At 48.5% G+C, this 27,917-nt stretch overlaps 1 long non-coding RNA gene across 1 annotated transcript; it reads left to right on the plus strand.

Annotated features, from left to right (window-relative positions):
- Positions 1–10,193: 10,193 nt before the first annotated feature.
- LOC143681729 (uncharacterized) lies at positions 10,194–27,341 on the plus strand. The gene is made up of 3 exons (XR_013174801.1): positions 10,194–10,243; positions 17,653–17,802; positions 26,983–27,341. It is a non-coding gene; the product is annotated as an uncharacterized LOC143681729 (long non-coding RNA).
- Positions 27,342–27,917: the final 576 nt, after the last annotated feature.

Below are 27,917 nucleotides of genomic sequence, written 5' to 3' on the forward strand. Positions count from 1 at the left end.
TTATTAACTAATTAATTGACCCACAGTTTCCTTTTCGTCAGATTTGCTCTTCATAATCGTATTAAGCACATATTCCTCTACACTGCACCTCAGAGCTGAGTAAAGGAGGCGGAAAGTGAATTCATAAATGATGACTCCCCCTATCAAAGTATTCACTCGTCCCTGGAGAGGACGCGAATGACTTCTCTACGGTCCCGACTCCCTCCCAGCTCCCAGGGGGCCTCCTGTCTCCTCCCGCGCTGTCACCAGTTTGTTCTCCAGCTCATGAGGCCTAGAGGAGAGGGGGCGGCAGGGCGGCCGTCCCCACTCACGCCCTCGCCAGCTTCCCTGTGTGACGGAGCGTATGAAATCCATCCCTTATTTTCTCCAGTTCTGAATTTGTTTTGGATCATCAACTCGGACCCCAGGTGATGACTTGTTTTCTAACTACTGCTCCCAAATCTGTCAGTGAGTAATCTGGTGCAGAAAAGAGGAGGCTGCAGCAGGAGCTGACCACTGCCCAGGACGCCAGCACTGATCACAGGGCCGGACAGCCAGAGCAAGGCAGGGCTCTGCCCACTTAAGCTCATGTCACAGAATCTGAACTTGGCACCTGCCAGCATCTGGGTTGAGTGTTTACAAAATCAGCGCGACTAAAGGCAGTGATGTGCGGCTACAGAAGTCACAGTTTGGTTAAAGTTAAACTTTACACAGGAGCAAGCACAGCACTCAAGTTAAACTGTTACATATGTACAAGCATAGCACTCATTTCCTCATTTCCCTCTAGTGCTGGTTTCCTGGCCATGCACATTTTTTCCATGTAATAATTCTTTTCAAGGCTACTCAAAGATAGTTGCCTTAGTCCACATAACAGATTTTCCTGCGACTTTTGGGTAAAGGGTCCCAGTTATGTGCAGGCCCCTTGGCCCCCAGCATTGACCAGTGATAAAATGAGACTGAGCATCCCTCAAGCAAGACCTGCTCACCCTGTTTTCCGAGTCCCAGCTGTCTCGTGGCCAGGGTGCCCTCCTTCCTCTGAAAGCAGGGGGGTCAGCACTACTAAACACAGGTAAAGGGCAACCCCTAAAACTTTTAATCCAGGCCAGCACTGCCCGGTCGGCGGTGGCCTCTGCCATGGGGGTGGGTGACCACTTTGACTGCGCCAATTCCCAGGATGCCACTGGGTGGAGTCACAAGGGAGGGGACACCACAAGTGCCCACTTGCATTCCCCGGGAGCAGAGAAAAGGCAGCTCATGCCACTCCAGTCAAGTACTCGCTATTTAAAAAAGCTCTCAGAAAAGCAGCCAATGAAATGCGAGGCCAGCTTCAGGACTCCCCTCGGCAGCGGGATTTTCCACACACGACATCTCAAGGCGCAGGCTCTCCTGGGGGGACAGGGGCCACAGGGGCCTTTTCCAGGCCTGCGGTCAGCCCCGCAGCCAGGCTGACCTCAGCTCCACCTCCCAGGCCTGGACTCCGGAGAAAAGCGAGGTTTTGACAAGTTTCCTTTAATTATGGGTTCTACTGACATTTAAGGAATCCACAAGACGGGCCCTCCTAGCGTCCCCATTAAACTGATGGGAAGAGTTAACAGGTTTCCAAGCAGCCTGCCCAGGTGTGCACCGAACGGCGGCGTAAGGAAAATGTACATTAGAAACGTCCTTCTCTCTAGTAATACTAAAGAGAATCACGTGGTCAAAGAATCACAGTTTTGCAGCTGATGAGGACTTCAGAAATTATTCAAAGCCTTTAACCAAACTCTTTTTTTTTAAAGAAGAAAAACAGAACCACAGAAATTGTCACTTGCCCCAGACTACAAAATACAGCTAGTTTCATAGGTAGACCTAAAATGTGACTTCCCCTCAGCCACATTCTTGACAAGTCATAGAGAACGTGTGAGCTATTGATGTGTTCTTCCTTATAAAGCTGCTCTGTTTCCTTTCAGCTTCTATTCCTTTAGGTTTACGTTTTCCTGCTTTCTACAGTCCTGCGCAAGGAGTGACTGAACCACAGAAAGGATTACAGGATGCCCAGCCCAGAACACCCTGTAACCGCTTCATTTCCTCATCAAGAGACAGAGGCCCAGAGCAGCTCCGAAACTGCCACAGTCAACGGGTGACGGAGCGTCTGAACAGAGCCGGGGCCACCAAGCCCCTTTTTCCTGGTTCCAGACACTCTATTACAATCTGATCCATTTCATGCTATTTTTTAAGAGTTAAAAAAAAAAAAAAAAGTTTAGCAGCATGATCTTTCACAAAGCAAAGGTCACACTTAAGAGTCTGCTCAGACCTGGAACTTCCCAAACAGCACACGCAATGGACATGGGTTTTAAAGCGTGGCACACCCGCACTCAGCAGCCGTGACCACGAGATGACGACAGAAAGCCAGGTCTCCCCTCTCTTGGCCTAACATGTTCCTTTCCTACCTCCTCAGCATCCTCTCTCTCGTCCACCCCAAAGGCCAGCCAAGGAGGGGAATAAAGACCACCATTCTTCCTTCCTACAACAATTTTCCTATTGATTCAAGCAAAGAATGTGGGAGAGGGGTTATGGGCAATATGACTTACAAACTTTCCCTCTGCAAACAACACCCTCTTTTCAACATCTCCTCTCTTTTTAACTCTTTTAACTTACAACTCCAGAACCCAAAAGGCGGCTAGAGAAAAAGCTGCATGTCTATTTTGGAGCACACCCTAAAATGAGCAAGTTCAGATTCATCCTGGGTTTGGGCAACTAATTCTGATCCGATGTATCATCAAAAGCTCCTTTATTACTCCTCCTTGTTTTCCCTCCTCAGCGCGTATCTGCCGTTGAATCATGTCCTTGCCGCTCAGTGATTAGCTCAGGGCGGTCCACTGGGGGCAGCTTGCCCTTGTCTGTTCCCACCAGCCCTGCCCCATTAGGGCTCTAAGTTGTGACGCCCCAAATGGCAGCAGGGTAATGCTAAATTTTCCGAGAGATCTAAAGAGGAGTAACGCAAACCATTTTACTGCTGTGGCTGTCACTTCAAGATACTAATATGTGAACCACAAAATGAGTGGCATTATTTCACTCGCATTGAAGCTTTGAGTACAGGCACACCTGACCATAGTAAAACAACTTGATCTCATGCATTGCGGGTCTTAACTGTTGAGGAAAGCACAATGCATACCACTTGGTGCCATCAGGGAAATAAAATCCGAATGGAAATGGCCTATGGAGGGACAGAATCTGCCTCTGTTATACAGTTGGTGTCTGAAACCTGAGTATAAAAGACTGATAGGTCTTTGCCTATTAAAGAATCCAAAAATCAAATGCAGTTTCCTTACTTCGGCACTCAAAAAATAGGCTAGCATTGGATAGAGGATAAGCTCTAGCATTGTATTCAAATACCAGCTCGTCCTGTGTGAACTTGGATCTGATACTTAAACTCTGTGGGTCTCAGTCTTCTCTTCTTTACAATGGGTATGATGATAGTCTTTAACGACAAGACCTTTTTTGGAGGATAAAATAATTTAAATACATATAAAGCTGTGAGAATAGTGCCTGATACACAGTACATCTCAAACACTATTCTCTAATATCACAATAAACCAATCTTCTTAAAAACCTCAACCTAATAAAGCCATTTTACATCTACTTTTTCATGATCTTAAGAGAATCATTATTAACAAATAATGATTTCCTTATCACCGGACATTTGGAATCTGCATTCTCCCCTATGATCTAAATTGGCACTTTTCATTTCTAGGCATTCATTGTTTTCAAACATTCCATTTCCCAACACAAAAAAAGGCAAGACCCCTCAAATTCTCTAATTGTTTAAAATTGAGTACATGCACATGTGAGGGAGAGGGTACTTTCAATGAAAATGCATGTGTGCATTACTTTAAAACTTCTAGGAAAAAAGTAACTCATCCCAAAAGGACACAAATAATTTTTAAATAAAATCAATTATTGTGAATACATCTGGACTTGCAAAACCATTTCAAAATAGTCGTTGGCAGTATTTCTACTGTCCCGCACTCCGCACACGTGCTGAGGACACTTGCAGTGGATGAGGAACTTCAGCAAACACTGATTGACCCCCCAGGTCCGCCACGCTGTCCGCCCTGTCAAGCCCCATTGCCGGAAATCCCTCGCACCAACACTGAGCCGGTTTTTATCGTAGGCCTTACGTATTTTAAAATTAGACCGCAGGGAAATAACGACTTCTGTTTCTATTCAACCAAGACTTGCACTCAGAGTTCATGGAATGACATAATATCCTTCCTGAAATCAGGCTGGGATGTGGGACCCGGGACCCGGACTCTTCACACATAGCCAGTTCCTGAGCCTTTGTAAACAAATCCTCATTTCCAAGGAAACAATCTCATCAAATGCCCCTCACCAGAACACACATTGTTCCTTTTGGGACTTAGAACCATAAGATTTTTGTGATTACAAACCCCAACTTCCCTTCCAAAATTTAATATGATGAATTTTTTTTAATTCAGTAGAAATTGTGGTTTTCTAATGGCTCTAGAAATTCCTGGTAAGTGTACATATCACTGATATAATCATTCAGCCATTTTCAGTCCGGGCTGCGAGATGACAGGAACTGGTTGCGCACGTGTTTTTTAAATGGGCACCGCTTAGGGGCTTCTTAGGAATGTTCACCTCCCTTCCTACTTTCTGCAAAAGTATCCTAACATGAAGAGCGTGTTTTAAACTTTTTTAGGAGGGCGGTAAGTTTTAGTGATTCCTGGCCTGCTGATTTTTTACTGAGAATAAAAGCCCTCCCAGCAGCCTTGCAAACTGTGCCCTCTCCTCTCTGCCCTGGGCAGCCAGGGCTTCTGGGCACAGGTCACAGGATTTGTTCTGTGGTTAGCGGCACGTTCACCTTTACCAGAAAAACAGCACCCACAGGCCAGCGACTTTAAGGAGGCAGGCCGCCGGCTTTAAGGAGGGAATGCCTTCGTGCTCCCCTTCCCTGAAGCTATTCCAAGTGCTCTGGGCAGGGAAGGGATTTGTTTACCCCCCTTCCCTGCTAGCTGAGCGAACAGGTTATTCATTAAGTAAACACCCTTTAAAGGTGACAGGGTGTGAGGAATCTGCAGAAAAGCACCTCAACGCCCCGCGGGAGAGCTTTCCCAGTGGCTGCCAGACACAGGCGAGGTCAGGACACGCACGCTTCACCATTCTGCGGGAACTTTTTCTGTGCACTTTGGTTATGGGGCAGCTAAAAGCTGTCGCGGAGGTCTGGAGTTGTGGTTAACAGTTGGCAGCGCGCAGCTGGCCCGGGGGTCGGGTCTGCAGGGCGGCCGCAGGGGTCCGGGGCGGCGCGGCGGCCACTCACCTTGGTGGATCCTGGTGACGAGCTGGCGGCGCGCCAGGATGCGGCTGGTCCTGTAGGGCGGGCGCCGCGCGGGCGGCTCGAAGCGCGGGCGCGGGTCCTGGCCCTGGGGGGCCGCGGGCCGCGGGGGCGCCTGGCCCAGCATCCCGGCAGCTGTCACCGCCGCCCGGCCGGCCGCGCGCTCCTGCGGCCCCGCCCCGGCCGCCGCGCTTTAGAAGGGCATGGCCAGCCGGGCCCAGCCCCGCGCCCACCCCGGGCCCGCACGTGACCCCCGGAGCCAATGGCAGCAAGCGGGCCCGCGGGGCTGGGCCGCTCGGCCCGGCGGGGGGGCTGCCGCCCGGCGCCCGCGTGAAGGGCGTGCCCGGGAGCCACCCGGCACCCCGACCAGCACCTAGAGGGTTAAAAGACAAAGCGAGCGGGCCCGGGGCAGCGGCGCGGGGGCCGGGAATCCTTGGCTGCAGAGTTGGGGAGAGCGTGGCCGTCCACGGAGCCGCCGCACGGAACTGGAGAAACGTCTCCAGCCCCAACTGATGCCAAAGAAGCTCGGGCAGCTGACCACAAGTGACCCCCTTCATTCAAACAAATGCATCAGCTAAAGCAGGCCAAGTGCTTTAATTCCAGGGCTCAACTCAGCAGAGGTCCTGGGGCAGGATCAGAGGGCTCCCGGAGGTGAGACAGATGCATTCATTCCCCTTTACTTTCTCCACTTCCCCAATTTCTTTCTTTTTTTCTTCCTTCCCTCCCTCCCTCCCTCCTTCCTTTCCTCCTTCCCTTCTTCCTTCCTTTCTCCCTCTCTCTTTCTCCCCCTCCCTCCCTGCCTCCTTTCTCTTTCTCTTTCGCTTTCTTTCCTCCTTTTTTTTTTTTTTTTACATAAAACCACGTTTGCTTATCTCTGCAAGATTTTTTCTTCTATCCATATATCAGGAAGCACACACACATGGGATTGTGGTCCATCTCAATACCCTACTACATACACTATTTGGTAACCTACTTTTCTCACTTCACAATTATAAACATTTTCTTGCTGATAAAAACGTTAAAGCAAAGGTTTGCAAATTGGTAGCCAATAAATGGATTTGGCTGGTTCTCAGCGATCAGCCGCAAGTTGCTGAGGCAACCACAGGCTCCTGTGCTCTCTCTGTCTCCACCTGAGGTTGGCAGTTACGATTTATAATTTCACTGGTCCTTTTTTTTTATGATAAAATAAAGACGAAAGTGAAATAATTCTTCTCTCTGGGTCTACACTTTACATCCAGGCTACTGCCCTCACTTCTCTCACTGGTTGGCATCCAGGTTTAGGATTCCTTTTATAAAGCACGTTTAATAAAGGCTTCAGAAGATAAAGCATTATATAACTTTTCCATCATCAGTTTAACCAAACCACAATTGCTGGAGCTTCAAGTTATTTCCACTCTGTTGATATTATCCATAATATTGGAAGGAGCATCTTTTTACATAAACATAAAAGTTCCTCTATTTTTTCAGTTTTTAAATCCCCAAGAAGGATAAACTTCTAAGTAGCTCTCACATTTGAGACACTGTATAAGACTCATCGTAAAGATGCAAAGATAATGCACAGGCCTGAGGGCAAGGGCCTGGTGCGCAGCAGAGACACAACACCAACACTTACAGCCCAAGGCCATGTGTCAGAGGGGCCCCCGGAAGTGTTACGTGAGCAACTGTACTTCTGCCTGGAGTGACCACAGCAGGCCGCTTACACAGAGGAGGTCTCTGGGGAGGGGGGCTTAAAACTGGGTAGGCTTTGCAGAGCACACAAGCTCACGTGCACGGAGATGGGTGACCAGGCGGCGCATTTGGGGAACCGCCAGAAATGCAATTTGGCTACAATGAGTACACACACAGGAAAAATTAGAATTATTTTCTAGTTTTCCTCTTTGATATTGTTTCATGTAAAGAGAAAAACAGAAAGTCCAGGGAAAACATGTTTTGGATTCTGAGCCTGGGCTAAGTTCTTTCATAAAGCATATGGCTAAGTTGTTCCTATATTTGGCTGATTCGAAAGAAAACAGTCTGGTCTGGATTTTATTGTCTAAATAATGGAAAACTCTCAAGGAGAAGTTTAATAGGGCTTCAGTTAGGACCTTGACTCTGACTACTACGACTCGAGCTGTGGTCAGTCTTGGCACCTTTCCCCGGGGAAGTTTTCCTAGCCCTAGCCTAAGAGCAGCTGCTCTGGTAGCTGCCCGCTAGGTAAACGGGCTGGGAGCCAGAGCACAGTCCGTCTCGCGGCGGCGGGGAGGCTCAGCCAGGGCCCCCCCGTCGTGGGCTGCAGCTATGGCGCCAGGTCAGCCCCATGGTGGAAAAGGAAAGGCAGCCTCGCTGGGCCATCCTGTCCATTCCCCATCCCTACTCTGTGCGTGACCAGGAGGAGGGAGAAAGGATCTAGGTCTAGTGACGCTGGTGTGCCAGCCATGGGGATTTGTGGCACACTGCAGCATCAGGTGCCTGTAATGTCCCCAATTAACCAGGCCCCACTGGCCCCCTGGCCGCCCTCCGGCGGGGGGTTCCACCCACTGAGCGCGCACGCGATGGGCCAGAGAGCGCGTTTGGGGCCGGACACAGGCGGTCATCGCCTTTTCAGGAAAAGATCGGAGGGTAAGTGGAGAGAGGAAGAAAAGAAGAGCACAGAACTTGGGACCACTGGGTATGTTCCAGGAAACCAGGTGAAGGGAAAGAAAAGGCAGAAAAGAGCATGAATAATCTAAAGGAAATACTGGCCAATCCCAGGGCCAGCTGTGCAGGCAGCCCCTCGCTGACTTGGCCGCATTTTAAAAATAAATGGCATGACTCTTCCTGGGGAGCATCGTATATCGTGGCCAGGTTATTGGAAAAAATCCACATTGCCTCCTTTTGACATAATAATGAATTTACTGAAAGTCCCTGGGTCTTTTGTCCTGAAACCATCAAGATAACAGATAGGTATTCTGACACACGTGAACAGAGGCACCGACATGAAGCACGAGACGTCCCGGGGTGCTGGCAAATGAACAGCAAGAAGTGAACTCAAATTAAGGAGAAAAAAAAGAGGACAAATTTCATTCCCTGATTACAAGAAAGACAATGTAGAATAAGTCTGTGTTTTTCTAAGGCACAGTTTGCGTTTTATCCAGGGGGTTTCGGCAGCTTTGGCCCTCTCCCCCTCTGCCCTCCTCTGGATGTTCAAGGTCCTGGGGGGGGTGGTTATTATGATCTAAATAGCACCCAACACGCCACACAACTCCTCACACTGTTTTTACCCTTTTGCATTTCCAAAGTACCACATTTAAAGAGCTGGCAACGCTATCCGGCCGCCAGCACGCTATTCTTCTCCTGTTGCGGATGTTTGCACTCTCCTGCTTGCATCTTGGCGTGCCCCTTAATGGTTTCTTTTTCGTTTGGTCGTAGGGGTAGAAGGATTCCCACGGGGTGGGGGTTCTTTTCTGTCTGCCCTAAATGCAGACGTGAGAACTTGCTGCCGGTGCCCCGGCTCCCCGAGGAGACACGTCTCCTCCTCAGTGACACGAATCCACAGAGGGTGGGAAACACACAGGCGTCCTCCAAGCCCGACACAGCGCTCCTTCCTTCCTAATTCCTTCAAAAATGAGAGAGGAAAAGGTGCCAGCATTTAGCTCTCGCCTACTTTTCTTCCCTCCCAGTTGGTCACCAAGGGCACCCTTGCCTGGGACGATTTCAGGACTAAGAGAAGCAAATGACACGGGGCGCCAAGGACAGCGAGAGAGAGGGCAGGAAGGGGCAAGGACGGGCCCACAGCTCACATCTCCAGCCTCCCCTGCAGACCCCCGAGAGGCCGTTTTATGGGTGTGGGAAGTTGGACTCACAGAGGCCACCAAGGTCCCAGGCAGACCTGGTGCTCGTCTCCACCTGATGGCAGGGACAGGGAAGGAAAACCGGTGGCACTTCAAAGGGGGCTGGGGAAACTGGATAAGGGAGGGCATTTTGGAAAAAAATACATAAAAAATCATCTTGATCCTATTTAATGGTTTGTGACGCTGGAACATCCACATGGAAATGTGGGTAAGGAATGGCTCGGATGAATAAATACGGATGGAATGGATTGCCCACCCGTGGGGATCCAAATAGAGTCAAAGCTCTGAAATTCTATCTCTCAACAAAACTTCTGGTGTTTAAAGTCGTCCTGCCTTTTGATAGATGTTCCCAGATTAGCGCGCCAAGGAGCGCTGTGCATGCGTGGCATCAGCTGGGGGTGCGTTTACAGAAGCCAGGAATGGCTCGCTGGCTTCTCTTCCTCCTTCACACACATTCCAGTCCATCCTCAGAGCCAGGGGAGCTCTGCCAAGTGGGAGGATGTTTGAGATACACGTGGCAGGCAGGAAAAAAGCAGCACCGATTTGAAAGGTTGCTTTCATCATTCCTCGACCCCCGTGGTCGTGGGCTGGTGCCTGAGGCTTCCTGTGGGCTCCAGGGAGCAGCCTTTGGTGCCTCCCGCCACCTGGTTTGCGACACGCGTGCCCGAGTCGGGCCAGGCCAGCCTTCCCAAGAAGCCAGCACCCCTGGGCCCAACGGCCGGGGCAGGCAGACCAGAGCCACCGTGTCCTTGGCTGCAACCAGGACCCAGCGTGAAGGGTGTCCGAGCAGATCCGCCTCTGAACCAGCCTCCCCACCTCTAGACCACGCCTCCCCTGGCAGCCCAGATCCTGGAGCAAAGGTCTGTGGCTGCAAATGAGCATTCTTGACTTTGCCTCCCAATCCTCCCAGCTGGCTTTGGCTTCACTTCATCCCTTTGGGCCTCTGGAGCACACACCCTGTCCTCAGGCCAGCCCTTGGGGACCCAGTCAGCTCCAGGTCACATGGTCAGCAAGGTGGCGGGGCCTGCCCGGGGCCACTGTTAAATGCATCTATTATGACCAAAACAGAATTCCTCCACTATTCCAACACCTGGAACTCCATGCTCCCCTATTCTTCAACCCGGTAAGGCTCAGTTACAAACCACTGCCTTCAGAAACACTTTCATGGTTAACACAAAACCCTTTAGTACTGTCATGTCAATAGCTGTAAATAGTTACGAGGTCATTAGTTAGTTAAGCTTGTGACATGCTCAGATGGCATCCACCTGTTCACTGCGGCCACTACAGACCAAGGTTTTTACATCTTGGATTTATCCCTCTTGCAGGACACGTTGCTTCTCAGCCTGGGATGTTCTCAGGAAGCCTGCCCCACACCTTTGAATTCAGCTGCTCAGCTACCCCAGAAGTTCCCTTGTCAGGCCAGCTAATGCCCCACACTCACAGAATACACGATGCCACAGAGGTTTAGGAAGGTTCCTCCTGATCATTTCCACTGACTAGCAATAATGCTACCACCTGGATTTCAGCTCAATCTGTTTCCTCTTTCTCATGATACCCTTGTAGAAATCCAGCACGTCTTTTGTAGGTTAAACATGACTTTTCATCACACTGCAAACGTCTGGCTATTGAGTGCTCTGACCACTCTTGTTTGGGTCTGCTCCAGCCTGTTTGTATCTCTTTAGAAACACAGCGCCTCCCCTCAACCCAGACTTCTGCACAGGGTCAGCCACTGCGCCTATGTGGGGGCTGTGCCTCTCCTGATCCCATCTGATTACGGGGGGCTGCTTTTTTCAGTCATGCATTCATTAATTCAACATTTACTGAATGTTGGCACTGCACCACAATTGAGTGGGGAGGACACAAAGGCGAATCCAGAGGGACCTCAGCCCTCAAGGGACAATCTGCAGGGGAAGCTGGAGGACACAATGACCATGCCATGGCACGTTACGCACTTTGTGGGAGACCCAGGCCTGTCTGTGCCACCTCACCCTGTTTCATAGTCGAACGGGATGCTGAAGCTGTGTGAGTCCATGGATTTTCATAAAATCTCCTATTACATGAGTGTTCTTGTACTTGTACAAATGACCTTTTGAACTTAAGAATAATCTTTAAACTTATTGAAATGATTGAGATATTTTCACTTTCTGAGTTTCTCCTCTTATATCTGCCTTCTTTACAGCAGCTAACAAAAACATATGTATCATAAATGTATAAAGTAAATAATTAAGTGAATTTAGGAAAAGGAAAAGTAAGAAAGGATGGAATCAGTTCACAGAAATATACCCACACAACACTGTTCATTTGCTGGAGGGACACTTGGTGTAAGGTTCCAACCAGACAAAGCCAAGAAGGAAACAAGATCTATTACAAAATTTAACATGTTCACGTGACAAAAACGAAACACAGACAACTAGGCATTGAGACCCCAGGGATTCAATCAAGATACGGCGTCCTCGGGGTTATTGGCAGTGGGGAAAAAATTAGTTCTTGATTTCTTAGCTGTGTATTTCAACGTCAATAATGGTATGAAGACAAAGCACTGCTCAGGCAGCGTGGACTGTGAATGCCGTCCTCTGTGATATTTTCAAACCTTGTATCGTACCACGTCAATTTCTTACTTGTATTTCCAGGTTTTGTGCCACACGTAGAGCAAAACCCAATCTCGTCACGGCCAGCCGGGTCTGGCCAGCCACTGCCACCTCCTCCCCGCCTCCTTCTGCTCCTCTCTGCTGCCTCGGTGTCCTCTTCTCAGCCTGGAATGCTCTTCAGGGGGCCCGTCCCACCGCTGGGTCCTTCTTAGCTGAACGGGCGCAGCCCCAGACAGCTCACCCGCGTCCACTTCACCCGAGGTGGCTGCACCCGCCGGCGGGCTGCACAGACTTTTCCCAATGGGTATTATGTGCTCATTAGCTCAGTGACCCGTGCGTGGTCCGTTTCCCCAGTGGACAGCTGGGTGTGGCCCTTGTCTAGGTCAGCCACCCTTCTACACTCAGTGCCAGCACCGGCCTGGCATATTAGGAGGAAATCAGGGATGACTGGTTGTGTTGTGTAAATGATGATCTGAATATTTTCAAGGGAAAATGAAGACCACCTAGGAGAACAGATGTGCACGTTTCAGGCGCTCATTATAAATGTTCTTGTTGTTCTTGTGACAACAACGGCAATTGGTTAAGGCTGGAACAGCAGGTATTCTGAGGCTTTATTCTCTGGAAAGAACCGTAAACGTACGTAAGTTGCTTTGTGGATTAATGGCAAAAGCGTATGTTTTGGCCATGAAGCAGCCTGAGGGCAGGTCAGGGTTGCGTGTGAAAATCAAGGAGCTGCAGGAATAAGCCGCCCTTTGCTCCACGGAGGGGATGGAGGGCATTAGAAATGCAGCTGTCTGCCTTCGCTCCGTATCAGCCTCTAAATCTTGGCTGCTGTGCCTTTAATGTAAAAGGGAGACCTCAGCCACAGAGGCTTCCACTGGCCCCTACAGATGTCCCTCCTGAGCGACTTTGGTCTATCTGTCCATGTTCTCTGGGAGCAGCTCTCCAACTAACTCTCCAAGCTCTCTTGCCTTCTAGTCTTTATTTTCCATAGGAATATCATAACAGAATTTCTTGAGGCACTCACACCTGTCTACAGCCTCTGTCTGATGCATCAGCCTTGCCACATTATCAATATGGGAAGTACCATTAATTCAGCTTGATTTGTTCTGCATCTGAGTTATCAGGCACCTCTGTTCTTTTCATGCTCATGAATATCTCTTTAACAATTCTTTCAATGTTTTACAGGAGTTTTTAAAACATCGAATGCACTGTCTGGTAGTTTCAAGAATCTACTTATTTTTTACATAATTGAAAATTGAGGTAATTTCTCAATTTGGGTGTTTGTAAAGCATTGTTCAAATTACTAGAAGGAATATTTCAGACCCTTATGCAGAATTTGCCTGCATATAGAGACTTATCCTCATTCATATAAGGCAGAATTCTATAACCTCTTCCCCTATCTTGAGCAACAGTGAATGTATTTTATTGTTGACTTAAATTGTAATACGAATGTAAAGAAACCTTATGATGAGTCCCGTGGAAAATTTTTCATTGATTCTTCACATTATCTGTCATGTGAGTGTCTGGGGATTGCCCTTTAGTAAGACTGTTTGCGGGTCTGTAGCCTGGGACCAGTTCTCCGTTTTTATATACAGTAGTTTTCCATCGAGGGCCATGCATCCGTGGGACACTGAGTACATTCTGGAATAACAATGGTCCAGAAACAGTAGAGGGCTGAGCGTGGGATTAATAATGCAACTGTATTTCTTATATATTTAAATAGCACAGATCTTCTTGGATAAATACAGGTCCTTCTTGTATATAATCTAAGCCCATCAGCCTATGCTTTAAACAATGGAGAATGGTGCAAAGAAAAAAAAGCAGCAGTGTTAGAATGCATCCCCTAACGTCGGAAGCACTAAGAATCCAAGAGGGTAGCAAAATATCTCTCCAAAAGTCTAGATGTAGGCATGCATGGAACTTTGAGTTGATTGTGGAAATAACTTTTAGGGCTTGTGGTGAGACAGCAAGCAGGGTTGTACAGAGTAACTTCACCAAAGCTGATTCATAATGAAAATAGGATTTTTGCTGACGTCTTGCTTGTCCCAGGTAGAAACAAAGCCACAGATTAACTCATGCTACAGCTTCTTCTTTTCACCCTTTCTTAGTTGAATATTTCTTATACGTACTTCATGCCAGGCACAGGACTAGGCACCAAAGAAACAAAAATGAGTAAGACACAGTGCCTTGTCTGTGGTTACATGATGTGGCATCGATGAGAACAGCTATAGTCACACACTGCATTACCGGTGCCACCTGAGAGGTGCAGAGGATGCCTGGAGGAGCACAGCAGGGATGACTGGTTCATGACAGCAGTGGGGTCGTTCTGTGCAGCAGAAATAGTGATGTCGAGAAGGTGGGGAAGGCATTGGGGGAAAATGTTCATGAAGAGAAAGAAATACATCAACACTTTCTTAAGCCGTGCCCCCTTCTTCAATCAAGGAGAGGGATGACTACTTCAAATCACCAAAACAGAGACCTATAAGATTCTAAGGCTCAACTCGGAAGCCCATCCTTCCCACCCACCACGCCTCCCCAGCCCTCCTCTGAGTTCCTGGTCCTTTCTCACCAAGAACTCTCAACTTGGGGGATACATCCGGCAGGGCTATTTCCTAGAGATAATCCTTTAGAAGAAGAACAATGGAGAGCGACAGTGAAGAGATTAAGAGGACAGAATGAAGCCTGGGGTTACAGGCTTGGATGGAGGGAAGGAAGGATTCACCATGACCACATACGTGTGAAGTACTGATTCCAGCCAACACCGGTCCTGCGGCATTGTAGAACAAACCATCCTTTGTTGAATCATCTTGTCAACATTGGTACAACTGCATTTTCTAAGACAAAGCAGCTTCCAAACGTACACCCAGGCAGCTTCCTGAGGTGGTTTGGAGCAATGTAACCAGAAAACATGTTCTCAGACTTGGTCCATTCTTGTGGGTGTGAACTCTTGTAAACGGGACCTTTGGATGAGGTTACTTGGGTTAAGGTATGGCCCAGCACATATTACAATTCTATTACAAAAGGCCTTACCAAGGAGGCCATGCAGAGGGAACAGCCAGAAGCAGATCATCAAAAGAACCCGGAAGAGAAGGGAGAAGCCAGGAGAGGCCACCATGTGCCCTGCCCTGTTCCGAGGCCCAGGACTAAGGATAACGGGCAGCCAGCCCCAGCCCAGCCCAGCCTTCAGGAAGAAAGCATCGCCCTACTGATGACTTGATGTGAACCTCTCGTAGCCTCAAAGCTGTGAGCCAACGAATTCCCATTGTTTCATCTAGCCCATTGCCTGGTATTTGCTTTGGCAGCTTCCTTGCATTACGTGAATTAGGGGAAGAAGGGCTTACTTGGCAGTTGTGCCTGTTTTGTAAGTCTTTTTGGAGAGTTCCTTTCCATTAGAGAACATGTGTGTGTGCAAATACAGGGAGTCTGTCCTGAGATTTCTCATTTGATTATTACTTCAGAGCTGGATATGGATCAAAGCACACGGTGGCCCTTGGCCAACCCTGGAGAGCATGCTGTTTGTGCTCACAGCAGCCCATCCACTGCTGACCTGTTTAAGCAATCCCAGGACAGCCCAGACGTCCGGGCAGGGCCACTACCCCCACTCCAGCCCCACCCAGAGGATTCAACACTGATCAACCACAGGAAAGTGCTAAAATTGTGTTTGCCACACAGAAGGCTAGAACTGAGCAACCAAAAGTTACTCAGTCTTCAGTGAATTTAAAATATCCTCTTCTGTTCTCTAACTTTGGGATCTCAGGGCTGTCCTTCGCCTTGGCTTGTTTATCAATATGCAGCTGCCTTAGAATACCCCGTACCACACCGCCACATCGATCAATGTGTGTTATCAATCCACACAGCAGGATGAAAAACAGTGTGGAATATACTACAATTACAGTTTCATTATTTTTAAAAATTATGTAGTGAAAAAAAGACAGGAAGAAAACACACTAGAAAGATAATCGTGACCATTTTAGGATAGTGGAATTATGCGTGATTTCTTAAAAAGTTAGCGTTCCCAAATACCCCATCACATGACTTCCATGATGCAGGGATCGAGCCCAGTCAATGATTTACATTAGGATGCATGGAAAAGCAGCCTAAGCCTCGGTTTGTTTTCATTTGCCTCTGTGTTTTGCAGATGGAAGGCAGAGAGGCAAGGAAAATCTGAGCAAAAGATGGTAAATTCTGTCTTACATGGTTTGAATTCCCTTAGTGCCTAATTCAATGTTAGGCAAAGCCCCAACATTCAAAATAATTGCCTCTAGGAAATAAAGAAGAGAAAAGATGCCTAGTGATTCCTCCCTCAGACCCCCCCGAATTTACCTCTCCTTTCATTATCACCCCACCACTTAGGGACAGGGCCTTCTGCCCAGTGTGGACAGTCCAACTTGTGTCCTTGTGCCTCAGCTCGCCGTCCCCTTCCCCTCTGCCTAGAACCCCATAGAATGAGCAGCCTTTTGGACCCCTCCATGGTCTTTTCCTGTATGAAGCACCACACAATGCCCTGGCTCTGCCATCACCAGTTGCTTAAGCTATTGAGCTTCTTAGGGCCCCTTTCCATATCTACAATTGGGCTTATTATGTGCATACATCATCCATATACATGTCCATAATCCATATATGCTTCCACCATCCATATATGTGTACATCATCCTTCCATGCATCCATCATCCATTTATATATACATCATCCATATATAGGCCATATACATAGGAACAGGCCAAGCATATACGATTACCAGTTCCCTTCCTGCTCTGTGTCATCCGAATCAAACTCAGCCAAAAATAAATAAATAGGCTAGTTGAAAAGGCTTTGCAATACTTCTCGAATGCTGCCTTTGGGGTAAGTGTCACTGGGAGGGACAAGAAGCCTCCAGGGCACAGACACAATCTCTAAGTATAGGAAACTCTTTCTTCAGCTCCATCTGGTTCTAACACATGGAAAAGAGACCACGTACCATCCTTACGGTTATTTTCTAAGAGCTGATACTTACTTCAACTTTGCCAATACACATACGCATATTAAGTTCTGGTCTCTCAACAACCAGCCAAACCCATTTAAACCATATGACAGTGACTCTAGGAAGCATTTGGACAAAGCAGTTCAAATACTTTTTAGACAAATTCTTCCTAAAAGTTTACATGAAGTGCATTACTTTGAGAGTACTTCAAATTCTTATTTTAAAAGAAACCATTAAACACACCATCCTTTTCTCAGGGTGGAGAAAGTTAAAGTAATTTTAAAGTAAAAAACAAAACCCAAAAAACTTAACCCATAATTTCCCAAGCCTAAGCCTGGAAGACCCCTTGGGGTCCTCTGTGCACAGATCTGTGGGCAGGGTTGGGAAGATGTTGTGTTTCTGTTGAACTCTGCACAGAGGCAACTCTTCCAAACCATATTATTATCCTCCTGCTCTAATAAATTAGGCAAACGAGTGCAGGCATTTGGAACCACTGTCAGTCAACAAATACTTACTGAATGCTGGCCCCTCACCTGGTGCTGGGAATGCACTGACGAATAAAACAGACATCTCTGCTCCGAGTGTGAGCATAACAGCCTGGGCTGTGAGTGGCTTGTGATCCATGGACCACAGAAGCCCTGGAAACTGTCCACAAAATCACGTGCATATACATCGTTTCCTAGAGCAAAGGTCTTTAGATTTCATCAGGTTCTGAAAGGATGCCGGGACCCTCAGTATGTTTATTAAACAGCTCTTAAGCACAGTTGTAGAGCGCTACTCCAGCAGCTCGGAGTCAAGTGCATGTGCCTTCAAATGCAGACTCTGCCCTTCGTTAACCATATAAGCTCAGACACATACAGGGTAGTTCATTTTGCTGAGCCTCAGTCTCCTCACCACACAACTGGGGTTAGGTCTCACAAAGCTTCTGCGAGGGTTAAATTAAGTTTTGCACGTGGAACACCTGGCACCCTCATCTTTCAGATGCTGGCCCCAAATCCGGATGCGAACTTTGAATCAAGGGTGTAAAGACAGGACAGGCTGCCTTCAATGGCGAGGAGGTTGTCCCCTAGAGGCTTTCAACATTGGATGGTGAGGCGGATGAGAACAGCCCTGGGGCTGACCAAGGGCCAGGTGAGTGGGGGGAAGGGCCCTCAGGTGAGTGGGGAAGGACCCTCAGGTGAGTGGGGGGAAGGGCCCTCAGGCGAGTGGGGAAGGACCCTCAGGTGAGTGGGGGGAAGGGCCCTCAGGTGAGTGGGAAAGGACCCTCAGGTGAGTGGGGAAGGTCCCTCAGGTGAGTGGGGAAGGTCCCTCAGGTGAGTGGGGGGAAGGGCCCTCAGGTGAGTGGGGAAGGACCCTCAGGTGAGTGGGGAAGGTCCCTCAGGTGAGTGGGGAAGGGCCCTCAGGTGAGTGGGGAAGGACCCTCAGGTGAGTGGGGAAGGTCCCTCAGGTGAGTGGGGAAGGACCCTCAGGTGAGTGGGGGGAAGGGCCCTTAGGTGAGTGGGGAAGGACCCTCAGGTGAGTGGGGAAGGGCCCTCAGGTGAGTGGGGAAGGACTCTCAGGTGAGCGTGTGGTTCCAGGAACTCATCAGCTTTGTAGGCATCCAACAGGTGGAGGCCTGGGTGTCGCTTTGGAGCCAACTTTATAACCCAGTGAATAGCCAAACCCAGTTCTTTGATACTTGGGGTGAGCTAAATGTTTATTTTAAACTCTATCGCGACATTCCATGCAATTCTCTTACTATAAACTCCAAAAGTAAGAACTCACATTGTCAAGAGACTTGCCTTCCGTTTGCTCACATTTTATAATTTTCAGATATTTAAGTCCTTCACTTCACTTGGCTATGGAAACAAGGGCTGTTGCTTCCGTCTGTAACCCTGAGAGTCACACTGTCCTCTCGCCCGCTGTGTTCCAGGGACTGTGGCCTCCCTTCTGGGTGCTCTGGAACATGCAGCTGCCCTCAGACACTAACCACCTCCGCTGGGCCAGTCGCCTCCTGCTTGCGCTTCTGAGCTCAGCTCGGCCCTCAGCTCCTCAAGGAGCAACACCCCCGTGTCCCACCTCCCCACACCCCACCCCACCTCCCCACGCCCCACCCCACCTCCCCACTTAGCTCCGCGGACTTCTAGTCTATCACGGTTGCAGGGTAGAATTTGGGGGGGACGAGTATTGATTACTTCCTGCCTGCTGCCCTGGCTCATGCCTTCCACGAAGGCAGGGACACGTGTTCCTGCCCGCTACTGTATTACAGCACTTTCACTGGTATTCACAGCTCAACAGACCCGAGTCCTGCCTAATGACATTAAACATCTTTGATGCCCACTACATGCCACAGGCAGGTCTCAACCTCTCTCGAGACCTTGCCCAGGGCCTCGCTCAGAGCCAGCAGGGTACCTGGGCAGAGCAAGGCTGGGCGTCAAGAGACCAAGTCTCAAATCCTGGCTCCTTTCCTGGCTGGGTGGCCCCGGATGTCACCCACCTCACTCTCAGCTTGAGTGTCCTTGTCTGCAAAATAAAGACAATGATAACGCATTGTGCACTGCACGGAGGGTCTCTGGCACAGAATAAGGCCCAATAAGTTATCAACAGGATTTCTGATTGACAGATGATACAAGTACTGCTGGCAGATTCTTAAGAGAATCTAAATTCACCCACAGCACGTTAGGTGATGACATTTAAGTGCCTCTATGTTCTGGCACTTAAACATTTAGGGGGAAATGAAGGGAGAAGAGTACAATTCTGCATGCCAAAGATATTCAAGGAAGACTATCACTTAGAGCCCAAGAGATACAGCAATGAAAACACTGGCCACACTCAAGAAGGACTTCTGACGTGCGCTCTGTAGGAGAGCCAGCGTGCCAGTTTATTTCTGCTACCCAAGTTTCCACAGTGGAAACCTGGAAACGTCCACCAGTGCCCTGGGGCAGCAGGAAACCTCAAAGGACTTCTAATTCTCTGTTTCTCAAAGTCACGCCAGCAGCCAGCAGCAGTCCTGGGAGCTTGTCCGAAGGACAGAACTCCATCGGAATCTGCATTTCAGGCAGATGCCCAGGTGATTCCCAGGCACATTAAAGTTTGAAGGCCCTGTTCCAGTTCAGTCCATCTTTTTGTGAACAAAGAAAATGAGTTCCTGCACAGTCCCAGGCTGTGAAATCTGCCAACTGCAGAGACGCACACAAACCAAGTGCTGAGGTTCCCAGGTGCTGCTCTCACTAGGAAGCCGCGGGTGTCTCATGTGACAGCGACAGCTTTCGTCGTTTCTTTGTTTGTTTCTATTTTATTTAGATAGTTCAATATGACTGATCATTAAAAATAAATTATCTTTTTGAAGATCTTATTGATTTAGGCTTTAGCTCTGAAAAAGAGCTGAAGTCTATTCTCTAGTACTAAAATAGCCTAAATTCTTGCAGGAACGTGTTTCAGTGTGTAATGTTAATTTCATATAATTAAATTCCAAAGCCCCTGCCTTCTAGATCTTAAAGAGACACATTTATCAACATTCCATGTGCTAAAAAAATATTCACTTTCAAAATTCATGATTTTCCCTGCAGACAAAACGATAAGCATTCAAAGCCCTCAAACAAGGGCTTCTGGAACTTAGAAACAGGAGCTTAAAAAGAAGAGTGAAAGTGAATGCCTGCCCCACCATCTCCACCGGTGAAAGTCCACCTGGCTTTTGAAGACCCTCTCAAAATGTTATCAAAATGTGTCCATTTTATTTATAAAAATGACGGATCCCCACAACGAGGGAAAGAATGCCTAAATCGTGGCATGTCCTCCAGGCTCTCGACCCGAAGCGAATCCCCCAAACGTTCTCTTCACACTCATTTTCAGAGCCTCTGTTTTCTAGCACAGCTATTTGTTACTTCAAGCACCTCCTGGACTGAAAAGGAGACTCTAAAAATGCCCTGCGTTGGGCGAGTGCTTACTGGTCACCTCCTGTGTGGCTGCTGAAACATAGCCTCGGCCTCCGGGATCTCACCGGGGCTCACAGCCCGGGGAGCTGACAGCGATTCCTCAGGACACGGGAATGGGGGGTCCACAGCACTTCACGTCCGAGGGCCACTGATGTTATAGGTCCATTCGTTCAATCCTTTCAAGAGATGCTTAGTGACTGCCTACTTCATTTCAGCCACCCAGCTGTTGAGGAGTGCACAGATCCAGATTCAGGGCACGCTAAGGAAGCACATCCCCCTAAGTCTGGGGAGGAGACCTTATCTCTGCGTCCCCCGTGGTCACTACCCCCTTACGCGGAGTGAATGTGGAAACCTTAGTGAAGAGTGGAGGGCACACCAGCCGCGAGTGTCCCCACTGGGCACACGTGTCATCCTGACGGTGAATACTTTCCCAACGGGACGCTCATTAAGCCACAGGTGCCCATTCACGCTTGGGGTGCCCGCTGCATGCGCACACGTGGTGGACAGAGCTCTAGGGCTGCCTGGGCTGGACAACAAGTAGACAAGTCCCAGGTCCCCCAGCAGCGTCCAGACACATGAGAGAACAGGAGCCCACGGGAAGACGCAGGCAGGCCGCGTCACCCGGCGCGCACAAGCGGTGAGGGTCTCGGGGAGGGCATGTGATGACGTGCGGCCCCCAGGGGCAGCGCAGAGGGCTGGGTGGCAGGCGCTGCATCTGCTCCCGCTTCATGCTCACGTCTCCACTTATGGTCCGTGTGGAGGGGCCACAGGCCAGCTGCCCACAAGGCCGCGGAGGGGCACGTGCTTCCCGGCCTGGCCATGGCCACCCACCAGCAGCCTCCGGAAGAGCAGCCCCCAATCCAGTCTCCCCCACTTCCCAGTCAGCTGTTGCTGATTTCTTCCTCTGATAATTTCTTCTGAAATGTCCCTGCACGTGCGCACGTGTGTGTGCGCGCGCGTGTGTGTGTGATATGCAGAGACTGGTGGTGAAAAGACAGGAGGAGACTCGAAGCAGACATATTCTGCAAAGGGCAAGAACAGGGTTTACAGGACATATATTTTTTTAAATCAAAAAAGCATCTGTTGAGCTGCACATCTGCATTTCTTGTAAGAACTAAATCTGGACCCACTGATGATCTGTTTATTTGCTTTCCTAATTTTCAATCCTATGTCTTGGCAAGAACATGCTTTGTCTTGGGGGGTCGCCCGCTTCCCCCTGCATGGTGCAAGTCCTTCCTCATGATGGGGGGGCCTCCAGGCTCCACTGTCAGAGGCAAGAGCAGATGCACAGCCGCTTCACTCCGGGGCTTTCCAAGGGCTGCTCAACTCAATGTGTTCCTCGAGGGAGCACGCTTTCTGTGGGCCTAACTGACCTGAGAGGAGCAATTTACATTTCCTGGGAACCTCTGGGTGTGCACTAGGCATGGCATTGGGGTCAAAGCTGTAGCTGGGGGGCTGGTAGACAAAGACCTCACGTCACAGCCATGCAGGTCCCGCCTCCCCAACATCACCTTCCCGGATGACGCACGGACTCCTCCTTCTCTGGAATCGTGACGAGTGTGAAGTGAAATCAGAGAGCTGTAGGTTCAAATGTGGATCAGGCAACCCTGACCACGAGGAGGAAGCACTGCTGCTCCGCAATGCAGGTAAAGACGATGTGGTGGGCTGAAGCCGGACATAACGTGCTTCGTAACATGCTCTTAAGTCTGCTCCCGTCCTGCGGGTGTGACCCGGTGTGAGTGAGACCCTCGGATGCGGCTCCTTCAGGGAAGTGTGGCCCACCTCATTCAGGCCGGATCTCAAACCTAGTGCTGCGGTCCTTTATGCACAGAGAAAATACACGCAGAGAAAGGCAGAGAAAGCCGTGAAAGCGAGAAACATTGGAAATCAACGAAACCCGAAAGAGAAGGAGAGACTCACAGCGCCTTCATGACCCACTCGACAGAGGAGCTGAGGCCTGCCTGCAGCCACTCTCTGGGAAGAAAGCATCGCCTCGATTTGGGCATTTTTCTGGCCTCAAAACTGTGAGGAAATAAATTCCCATTGTCTCACTCAACCCATTTCACAGTATTTGCTTTGAGCAGCCGAGAAAACAAAAACAGATTTTGGTGCCAGGAGAGTGGGCTCCTGCTACTGCAAGTAGCAACAAGGTGGAAAGGGCTTTAGGACTGGGTGATGGGAAGAGGCTGGAAGCGCGGCGTGGTGCCTGGCAGTAAGGGCTTAGGTGGCTGTGAAGAGACTGCTGGCAGAAATATGGACACTAAAGGTACTTCCAGGGAGGCCTGTGCCAGAAATGACGAATGTCTAATTGACACTGGAGGAAGGTTGGTCGTTGTTTTCAAGAGGCAGGGAACTTTGGCAGAATTGAGTTCTGATGTCAGACGGAAGGTAAGGTTTGGGCGTGAAGATCTTGGATGTTTAGCTGAGGAACTTTTCAAGCTCAATGTGGAAAGGGCACCTGGCTTCCCCTCGCAGCTTATACTAAAATGTGAGAGGAAAGGGAGAAACTGAGAACTAACTCCCAGACACAAAGCAACCAAAAATCAATGGTTTGGAAAATTTTGAGTTTCTGGAAAGTGAGTCCCCAGAGAATTCAGTATGGTTTAAGGAGATGCACTAAGGTGACAAGGGGTGGACTGTAATAGTTAATTTCATGTCAACTTGGCCAGGTGTGTGGTCAAGCCTGGTTAACTGCCTGATTAACTGTTAGGGTACTTCATAGAGGGATTAGTGTCCACAGGCAGTCAATTGCCTCTATGGCTGATTTAATCCATAATTAATAAAGGGGATTTCTCTCAGCAATACAGAGAGTCTCCTTATCCAGGTTTCTCACATCTGAGGATTTCAGATGTCAGAAAGGAGAATTTCTGTCTCTTCTTCGGCTAGCCAGTTTCTTCTGGGAAATTCAACTTCACTTTATGGGGTTTCCAGCTTGTGGCCTGCCCTGTGGGAATGCTGCTGCCTGGCCAGTCTGAGGGACCTCACGGGACCATGACCCAGAGTGGGAGGTTCCCTCCTCTTTCTGAGCTTGGAATCAGGGATTTTGCTCAGAGATGCTTGTCCAGGGTGCAGGTCAAGCCAGATGACCCACGGCTACAGCCCTCCTGGTTCTGAGGTCCTAGAGGCAGAGAATATAGTTGCAAAGGACTTTTTCTGCCTAGCCTTAGTGCAGCTGGGGACAGAAACACACACCTCTGGTCTACTCAAGTGCAAGCCTAGGGGGCAGCAGGCAGCTGCTGCCCACAGCTCTTGGGAGCAGTCATGGCTGACACCCTCCCGGAGGACGGAGAGCCCAGCTTCCTCTTCACTGGCAAGGGTGCTGGGGGTTTTCCCAGAAATCAATCAGCTAAAGATAAGATTACGTGAAAGGAAATCATTATGGGATTGCAAAAGGGAAATATATCTGAAAAATCTTTTTCTAGGATCACAATAGAGTGCTTTGCTGTCTCCAGCCCTTCCTCTGTGCAAATGGAAGCCGCACATCTCAGCTATATTTCATCCTTCTGCACACACTGATAAATAGAGGTCATTACACCACCGACGGCACCCGAGCAGGGCAGCTTAATAAAATACTGCCAACGCTCTTGTGATATTGAACTTGAATAGCTGGTTTTTCTTCTTTCATATATTTAAAGAAAGAACAATAAACCAAATGAATGTGGGCATTCATAAAATGTCATTAATATTCTGAAATAGTTGAAAATAGAATACTTCTTATTTCCTCCCAAGTAAAATTCAATATATCAGTGATCTTTCCAGCTTCTACATATATTACACAATATATATTCTACATATATTATGGAAGTACCTTTAGCGCCCATATTTCTGCCAGCAGTCTCTTCACAGCCATCTAAGCCCTTACTGCCAGGCACCACGCCGCGCTTCCAGCCTCTTCCCATCACCCAATCCCAAAGCCCTTTCCACCTTGTTGCTACTTGCAGTAGCAGGAGCCCACTCTCCTGGCACCAAAATCTGTTTTTGTTTTCTCGGCTGCTCAAAGCAAATACTGTGAAATGGGTTGAGTGAGACAATGGGAATTTATTTCCTCACAGTTTTGAGGCCAGAAAAATGCCCAAATCGAGGCGATGCTTTCTTCCCAGAGAGTGGCTGCAGGCGGTTACAGGCAACAAGGATGCCACAAAAAGCATATGGAATTTAGGGAAGAGCCGGGTCCATATCCAACGGGGTCACTGCCTCAGCGGGGCTCACAGGCCATCTATTTAACCTCTCCGAGCTTCTGTTTTCGCACTGTATGATAGAGACGGTCCCCTCATCCCACAGGTGTGGAGGATTCATCAGATAATGAGAGTGCTTCAGCCCCTGCAGCCTCAATCTCTTCAAGGAGTCAAGAAATATTTGGTGGATTGGATGGAAGCTCTGGGTCCCGGGAGTGAAATGACAAAGGCTCAAAGGTTCAAGAGAACGTAGTGATTCAAAGAGCACGGGCAGTGGCCACAGGAGAGGCTGGCCAGGGCAGGGCCAGGGCAGGGCAGGGCAGTGGCCACAGGAGAAGATGGCCAGGGCAGGGCAGGGCCAGGGCAGGGTCAGGGCAGGGCCAGGGCAGTGGCCACAGGAGAGGAGGGCCAGGGCAGGACAGGGCAGGGCAGGGGCAGGGGCAGGGCAGGGTCAGGGCAGAGCCAGGGCAGGGCCAGGGCAGGGTCAGGGCAGGGCCAGGGCAGTGGCCACAGGAGAGGAGGGCCAGGGCAGGACAGGGCAGGGCAGGGGCAGGGGCAGGGCAGGGTCAGGGCAGAGCCAGGGCAGGGCCAGACACCGTCTCAAGGTCGAACGTGGAAGTGGAAAGCAACTCCCCCCCAGGAGGGAACCTTATTTAAGGTCTGGTTTCCTTCCATGTAGATGATCTCGTAGCATTTAATGCACAGGGAAGAAGACCGTGTGTTGTTTAACCCCTGAAAGCAGGTAACACTATGACCATGAGTATCACAAGACATATCCACTACAGAATATGCAGGCCCCATTAGAACCGATTATAGTTTTTCTTTCACAAATTATGCTTGAAGCATTGCATGAATCATCCAGTTTTGCTCTACAAAATATAAATAAAAACTGCACTAGCATTCAGTGAACATAGCATTTTTAAAGTTTATCTTATTGTTTCCTTTGCTCTGACTATAATTCTGAGGTTCCCTATGCAAGGCTGGGCATTTACTAAAGAAAAAATGGTGCCTAAGGAGACGATGCATTCCTTTTTTGTCCTTTTCCTTTTCTCTGAATGGCAAGCATAGGTTCTAGATGCCATCTAGCTGGGGAAGAGAGTCTTTCAAGTTGAAATTCCCTCGTCAGGGGATTTGTTACCTACAGTCCCATCTTGAGAAGCTTTAGCCTGCTCTTCCCTCGTCCCTCCCACTCCCGCCCCATCCCCAGCCCGCCACGCCACCCTCTCATTTTCAATGGCAGGTTAGCTTGGCACAGACACAAGACAAAGGTGGGGAGATGCCATCGCCAACACAAGAAAAGGAGAAACGTGTCAGTTATCAATGTTTTTGTGTATGAATGTCTCCTGATCTATTTTATATCTTTTGCTATGTGGACTCGTTCCTTTCACATGAGTCAGTTTAGATGGTAATGCTAATTTATTTTAGTAGACATGTGGCAACATAGCTTCCTTCTGCAGAACAAAACAAAACAAAAACTGTGCTGGGTAAGTATGCAAACGCCTGCTGTTAGACTTGCAGACAAATTTCATTTTGGGACTCCCATTCAGATAAAAGGAACAATAAAATTGTAATGATAAATAACAAAAATTCCATGAAGAGCAATCCATCAAGTGAGCCAGATTTATCAGAGTTTTCCTAGGTAATAGCACTCTTAGTTCTCCCTGAGCAACCTCAGTGGCTTCCAAAACGTTTGAGAACTTAGTTAGTAGAATCTAATTATAGGCCCTCATAAACCCGGGCCTATAATTTCTTTTTAATTTCCTGGCAAAATGATTTTGCTGTTGAATTTTTTTCAAAACTCTACAGATTGGGTGGGCCACGGTGGCTCAGCAGGCAGAGTTCTCGCCTGCCATGCCGGAGACCCGGGTTTACTTCCTGGTGCCTACCCATGTTAAAAAAAAAAAAGACAAAAATAACCCTCTATAGATTATGTGGGATTATGCACAAGTAAGAATTTTATAAGCATCCAATAAATACAAATATAATTTAAAATGTTAATGTTGGAAAGATTTTTTTCCATTGACCTTGGCAAAATTTAATAGTCATGGATATCTGCCTTTGGAAAACCAGGGAACTGGGAGTGAAAATGGACTAACCCTTTGGGAAATTCCATTGCCATATTACATGAATAAATGCCCACTTTATTCATTAAAAAATTGATGTAGATCCCCAAAAGAGAATGCAGCACCCTCACTGATGAACTCCATTTGTCTGTCTTTCAGGCACTGGACAGGCATCTATGAGTCCGGCACAGAATGTGACACCCAAGCAACACCACAGTGCTCCACTCGCGGGCAGGAGACCAACGTGCGAAGGCCACCTTGCTCTCGGGCCCACCAGCGATTCGGGGCGGGCCTGCAGGCCACAGTGGGGGAGCGTCATGGGCACAGGAGGAAGGTTTGGCCAGCTCCCCAGGACAGGGACTTGGGCGTCAGGGGTTATGGCAGAATGCCAGTTACCTGAATCAGGGCCCAGATTGCAAGTTGAAATAACAGCAACTATGGCTAAAGCACTTGCCCTGTGTCAGGCTTTTTGCTAAATATTTTCTTTATGCATATAATAGACACTTAATAAATATTTGATGTGCAAATGTACACTGCCTTATTTAATTCAATTACAACAACCTATAGTATGACCAAACAGTTAATGCAATCAGTATCATTATCTCTATGTCACAGACAAAAAGAAGATCAAAGATTGAAGTGGCCAAGCCAGAATTCACACCCAGGTCTGTGAGGACATCAGAGTTGGTGCCTTTCTCAAAACTAGCCTGTGCTGGTGCTTTACTCTCTCCTATCTAATATCTAGTAATAGGTTCTTGAGACTGGAAATTATGCCATCTCTTATAGTCACTTTCACGACCTGATAGCACAGTTTGTGTAGAATGTACACAATTGACTCAGAATTATTTACGTTATAGGATGAGACAGAGCTAAAACAAATGGCACACAAATACTTGTGGGTTGTGCAATCCATAAATCCTTGGAAAGACACAACATAAACCACTTAAAATATTTTATCAAGGAACAGACACAATGCTTATCTTCATTGATAAAAACTAAAATAAGCTTGCTCTAGCTGGAACACAGTTCCGCTTGGACGCCTGTCTTTGTAACATGACGTGAAAACTATAGAAACTTAATTTAGCATGAAAGCC

This window comes from Tamandua tetradactyla, chromosome 4, assembly GCF_023851605.1.
Source record: "Tamandua tetradactyla isolate mTamTet1 chromosome 4, mTamTet1.pri, whole genome shotgun sequence".
Lineage (NCBI taxonomy): Eukaryota > Metazoa > Chordata > Mammalia > Pilosa > Myrmecophagidae > Tamandua > Tamandua tetradactyla.